Genomic DNA, 6,986 nt, shown 5'->3' on the forward strand with positions numbered 1-6,986 from the left:
TGCATACGGGTAGTTAAAAAAATAAAATAAAAATTACTTGCCACACCATATTAATAAATTTATAACGTTTGCCACTGCCGAATTGATAGATTTCATAAATGTGAGTGAACAGTAGAGATAAACTTTTATGAAAAATATATTGCCAAGCTGATTATAGTTGGAGTCAATTGCCAAAAATGCCCAACCAAAGTTGCCAGAATTGGGTGCATGAAGAGGTGAGCTAGACCACTTTATTACCCAAACTAGAGCCCATTATTGCCAAATTATAGTCCAGATTGTAATAAGTATTTAAAGGTACAAGTAACAGTATAAGTAATTATAATTAATTAAAGTAGGACAACGGGGAATATGAATATGTTGGTTACCAAGATTATGGGTAAGGTTTTTTTCAATCTTAGATATTGACTTCTGCAAGGACAAAGAAATTAGGATTGTTATTTCGCAGGATCATTTCTTCATTTACTTAATGTAACACAATTGTTGTCAATTCAAATTTATTATAGATAAGACATCAGACTGCCAATTTTGATGATGTAGACACCCTTTATATTCAATAAGCTAGCCATTGAATTGGTCATCACAAACGACCTGAAAAACAGAAGATAAATCTGCGAGTAGAATATTCAAGGGTTACATATTAGGAAATAACACTCACTAGTCACTACCCTACACTTTTGTTGAGAAGAAATTATTATACTGAGCAAATATTGATCATTAGTTATTTATCTTTAAAACGCAAGTTGAAAGACCTGAGTTGAATTCTGGTTGGGACACAGGGTAAATAATCTTCGCAAACCATGCAAGAATTCTCAAACCACACTAACCATTTGTACGTTGGCCTTCACGTTAACTTCACAGCAGAACCTTAACCTAGGATAAAATTTTGTATACACACAAGACAAATCATGGAATACCACAGCAAATTAAAATAAAGGGGAGAATCCAATATGTCTTGACTGGTCGCCTAATTACAGTAATAGGTACAGGAGTTAAATTATACCTTCTACAACCCTCACAAAGAAACACACCACTCAAATAGAAATAAAAGATCATGCATGTGGAATATCAGAAACCCAACAAAAAAACATGCACATATCAGAATTTGAGCAGCCCTAAGCGGAATAATCTTATGCTATAGGACAAAAGAAAGAGCCAACTAGAATGCAAAACAAAACAGATGTGGAGAGCTTAGCTACTTGTTCAAAAATATTAAGCGATCTCAGAGACAATAACAATATTATGGCTGTTCAACATTCTCATGAAAATAATAGGTATGTGCAAGTGAGGAGTGTCCCAACATTCTGTCATGGTCTTTTATTTGATGTTCTATTTAATCACATACAAAAACTATATGTCAGTGTGGTTCTGAAATATTTGGATATCAAGTGGGACTTGACTTTTTACTGAAACAATATATGGAATTCAATGTCTTTAAGGGGAGGGAATTCCACAGCTTGGGCCCAGTATAACACAGGGCATGCTGGCTCACAGATTTACTCATAAAAGGTATGAACAAATCAGAACTACTTCTTCGATTGGAAGTAATTTTAGTTAGTACGTCGTCGAAGCAGTTTGGCAAGGAGTTGTTATGAAAATCATAGACTAACGATAATACTTCAAATTTCATTATATCTTCGACTTTGAGTACATTTAGCGTTTTATAGAAATGATTCACACTTTCATGTTTACTTTTCCTGAAGACAATTCTTAAAAAATTGTTACAAATACTTTGCAATTTTGAGACAAGTGTTTTATTACCATGGAGCCAGACTGAGCAACAATATCGGATATGACTGAGTAGTAGTGATTGAAACATTGCTGGTAAAGCTGATTGATTAACGCACTGGGATACTTTGGCAGCAACTGTCAAGTTTCTTTTTGTTTTACCCATAACATGCGATATTTGTGATTTCCAAGACAGATTTTCATCAAAGATACCTCTTAGAAATATTATTTCTTTCACTCTTTCAATTTCATTGCCATTGAGCAGTAGTGGTTTTGTACAACTCACACTTCTATGCTTGCTTGGATGGAATAATACAAATTTAGTTTTTTTAGCATTAAGAGATAATTTATTAACTATCATCCAGCTATGGATGTTGGTTAGATCTTGGTTTGTAACTGTGAATAGATCTTCAAGGTTTTCCCCATGAATAATCAAGTCAGTGTCATCAGCAATCATGATTGACTCAGGGGATTTCAGACATTTGGACATGTCATTAATGTAAGCTAGAAAAAATAATGGGCCAAGTAAAGATCCTTGAGGAACTCCGTGTTTCATGACACAAATATTTGTAGAGAATGAGTTGTCATATTGCACTATTTGTTTCCTGTCTTGCAGGTAGCTCCTGATTCAATTGAATGGGATGCCTCTAATTCCATAGTGATAGAGCTTACTTAAAAAAGGATGGAATGGTCAATGGTGTCAAAAGCTTTTGAAATATCAAGAAATATTCCAATTGCATGTTGTTTGCCTTCAAACGCATTGGTCAGTTTGTGTACCAGAATATTAGCAGCCATAGCAGTGGAGTGATGCTTGCGGAAACCAAATTGATGCGAGTGGAAAACATTGTTAGTTTCAAAGTAGTTTGACATTCTGCTATACAATATTTTTTCAAGAATCTTAGAAAACGATGGTAAAAGACTAATAGGTCTATAGTTTCCAAGATCTGAAACACTACCCTTTTTAAAGAGAGGAAGAACTTTGGATGTCTTGAAGCTTTCAATGAATAATCCACTAGATAGTGAAGGATTAAATATATATGTCAGGATATCAATAATATGTTCTGGAATATATTTCAATATTTTGAATGGAATACCCTCGATTCCAAAACTTGACTTGGGCTTCATTTCGCGTATGGTATTTTTTATTTCTAATGATGTAGTTGGCCTTAAAAACATGGATGAGGATTCTCGCTTCCCAAGATATGAAATGTAATTTTTGCCACAGCTAGCTGGTTGTGGCATATCGTCGAGCAGGCTTTGTGCCACTTGGGAAAAGTGTTCATTAAATTTATTTGCAATTTGTGTATTACTGCATTCAAGACCAATCAAAGGACAAGAATTTGTTTTATTTTTACCAATAAGTTCATTATTTGTTTTCCACATTGCCTTGATGTTGCCTTTGTGAGAGGCAAATTCAGATTTGTAATAGTTTGATTTCTTTTTATGGAGCAATCGAGTATAAAGGTTCCTGCATTCATTGAACTGTAATTTGTGCTTGTCATTTATGTTTTTATTGTTTATTAATTTCTTATAAAGTTTTTGTTTGACTTTGTTGAGTTTGCGTAACTCGGTATCATACCAAGGTTTGTTTAATCTGTTCGTTTGTTTTTTGTAAGGAAAAGATTGAGAGTAAGCAGTAGAGAATTTTTCAAAATAATTTTCAAAGCAAATATTGGGATCCTGGATGGTGTTGAAGTCATCAATATCAATAGAATTCAATTCATTCATAATAGTATTCAAGTTGGACGAAGTAAACTGGTGATAAAGCGTTTCAATTCTGTTCTGAATTTGCTTTTCTAGAAGGGAGCATTGTACAATTGGCAGATGATCAGAAACACATTCTGCTAAAACAGCACTGTTAATTTTTTTTATCATAAACGTTTGTCCAAATGTGGTCTATACAGGTAGCAGAACTTGAAGTTATCCTGGTGGGGCAGTTTATCAGAGAATAATAGGCCAGGTTGTGCATAATATCAACAAATAGGCTGGTATTCATATTGGACTCATCAATAAGATTATAGTTGAAGTCAGTCACCCATTATATAATTATAATTCAACTTGTTCATCTTTGAGAGAACTTGGGACAAGAGATTCCGAAAGTTAGCATTGTTCAATTCATCAGTTAGTGGTGATCTATAAATAGTACCGCAGGTTATTGTTTTATTTTCCAATGATATGTCAATAAATATAGATTCGAAAACCTTTTCACACATTATAGTAATATCTTTGCGGACAATGTATTTCAGATCATTTCGAATGTAGAGACCAACACCACCACCTCGGTGATGAGATCTACTATTAGTGATAAAAACATAGCCATCCAATGTATTGAAATGGCCATTTGTACCAGATACAATCCATGTTTCATTTACAGCAATAACATGAGGCTTACAATTCAGTGAATTCACAAGTGCTTCAAATTTTGTGTAGTTTTTGAAAGAGGCTAAAGATCTGATGTTGATTGAAAGAGTCATTCAACCACTTAGTTTAAGACTATCATCGAATTTGAGGTCATTGACATCACTAGAGCAAATATACTGATTTGAGCTGTTGTACATGAAAACACTGTTTATGTTGTTGAATTCATCATTGTCAGTATTGGCTGACTCAAGAAACATTTGGTTTAGATATTCAGGATTGAGAATTTTAGTAAGAGAGAGAGAGAGAGAGAGAATTTTATTGTTTCGTCAAACCAGAAAACACATACAATATATATATGATAGCAAAATGAGAAAAATTAGGTTTCGGTAGATGACAGGGTGGTAACGATACGACCATTAACAGTCATCTAAGTCGGTTACCACCCGAAGCAAGCACATGAATAAATAATTTAATAACACAGGTTCTGTAATATTACACTCTCAGGATATACATATGGAAAAAAAAACTATATACACTATGTAAAAAATAATGATATCTAATTAGAGATGAGAAAAATTTCTAATCGGGATTAGGAAGTTATTTAAATAAATTTTAAATAGAGAAGAGCAAAAAATAAGAATTCCATACCAAATATATTATTATTTATTATATTAATTTACACTTTCAACCTGTTCTGAATCTTCTTTTGTGCTTACACATGATAAAATATGAGTGATAAGATCACAGGGAAATTGAAGGTTCTATGAGTGACAATAATGTGTTGTGTGAAGAAAACCATAGATTGAGATATGAATTATAGGCATAACAGTAATACAATTTTATATTTTCAATTCATTAGGGTGAAGAAAAAAAAGCAGGATGCATATGGAACTTCTGCGAGATTTATACATTACTACGCAGAACAGGTATTAAGATGGGAAACAATCAGATTGGCATTGCAACCCTTCACAAATAATTTAGAAATAGACAAATATGACTGAGTTGAAATAGATATGTGATATTAAATAAATTTTGACAAGGCTGGGTCAAATTAAATCACGATAGCCCAAAATATATTGCGTCTTATAGTAATTTTTTACACATTACTACGCAGAACAGGTATTAAGATGGGAAACAATCAGCTTGGCATTGCAACCCTTCACAAATAATTTAGAAATAGACAAATATGACTATGAGTTGAAATGGATATGTGATATTAAATAAATTTTGACAAGGCTGGGTCAAATTAAATCACGATAGCTCAAAATATATTTCGTCTTGTAGTAATTTATTGTATACACAAGGTTTCAAACTTCAGAGATTCTGAACAATTAGCAAATTTGTCTATATCACTATTGCACATTAATTAAAAGAATATTGATCACATTAAATTCATTACACAGTATAATACTACATAAATATATATATCAGATCAAGGCCCCTCCTATCCTTTGTATCTAAATTGCAATTAAGATGAGCAATTTTGGGTTATTAGTTATACATATATGGCAAACTAAGGGAAGGAATAGTCAAACTATTGTATGTCACAATCAGAAGAACATAATGTACACAACTACATTATAATATAAACTAAAATTATGACCCAGGGCAGTCTAGTTTCAAGCCATTGTAGTATGAACCACAATTGGATGATATGAAATGGGTGATATGATATATCACATTGTAGCTAAATATGTACTATATTTAAGACTACAATAAGATTAGCACCTTTCACATATTTTGTATATCATTTTCATAAGAGTCAACCAAAGAATATATATAACAAATGTACATGTTATTATTATACTCCAACAGCATGATTCATATTAAATAAAAAGCGACGATAGCATATGATTACTCAGAATTATTAGAACGAAGCATTTACAAAGATCAATTGTAAAATGAAAAGATTTTGCGGTATACATTAAAATAACCCGGTTAGAATAGTTTATAAGCATAATAAAACAAATATTTGAATGTACACAATGGGAGTGCTTGATCTACTAATTTTAAGGCACAATTCAAAGCAGTATAATTACAAGGTTGCAAACATACACATGTATATAATACAAGTGGAAGTCATATGTGAGGTAGTCACTATGTTAACACCATAATTGGTAAACATGCAATAATAAGAAAATAAATGTTGAGAAAAAAAAAAAACTATGAATATACTCTACATGAAATGGCTTATTACATTCTATGGGATAGAGACACAACTTATAACAACATAATTTCAAATTTTGTGACATAATGGAAATGAAATATAAAATAAGAAGCCTTGCAAGAAAATGGCGGCAAAGTCCACCATGAACCATGCAAATGTGTCGCAGCAGTCAGCCTGGGCTTCAGCTTTTTCTGAATGAAGGGAAGTACATAATTCTGATAATTCAGAATCAGAGAGAAAAGAGAATGGGATACAATCTATTTCACAAAGAAAACAGCACCAAGGTATTTCATCTGCTTCAGATTCAAGATTTACATATTGTTGTTCAGAAATATTGGTACATTTTAAATGTATCCAAGATAAACAAATGTCACAATAAAGAGCTTTTTGATTGATTCGAACTGATTTGTGGCAATTTCTACATGGATATTTTAACTTAGTTTTCATGGCTGTGGAAAAAAACAAAAGAAGAAAAAAAATGTAAAATAAATAAAATAACTAGTCTGACAATATGGGTTTTCAGATGTTTAAAAGGTGGATCACCATTGATTAGACAGTACTAGCCTATTTGATTAAGAAAAATGGAGATTGGGAATAAGTTAGTCGTTCCCCTCTGCTCATAGGCCACCGCTCAGCTTGGGGTTGGTCCCATTGAGCGGGCAGCAGCCTTGGTGTAGAGGGGACGAGAGAGAGTAGTGATATCATTCAAAGAAGATATTACTCGCCTTTTATC

Source organism: Styela clava, chromosome 12 (genome assembly GCF_964204865.1).
Source record: "Styela clava chromosome 12, kaStyClav1.hap1.2, whole genome shotgun sequence".
NCBI lineage: Eukaryota > Metazoa > Chordata > Ascidiacea > Stolidobranchia > Styelidae > Styela > Styela clava.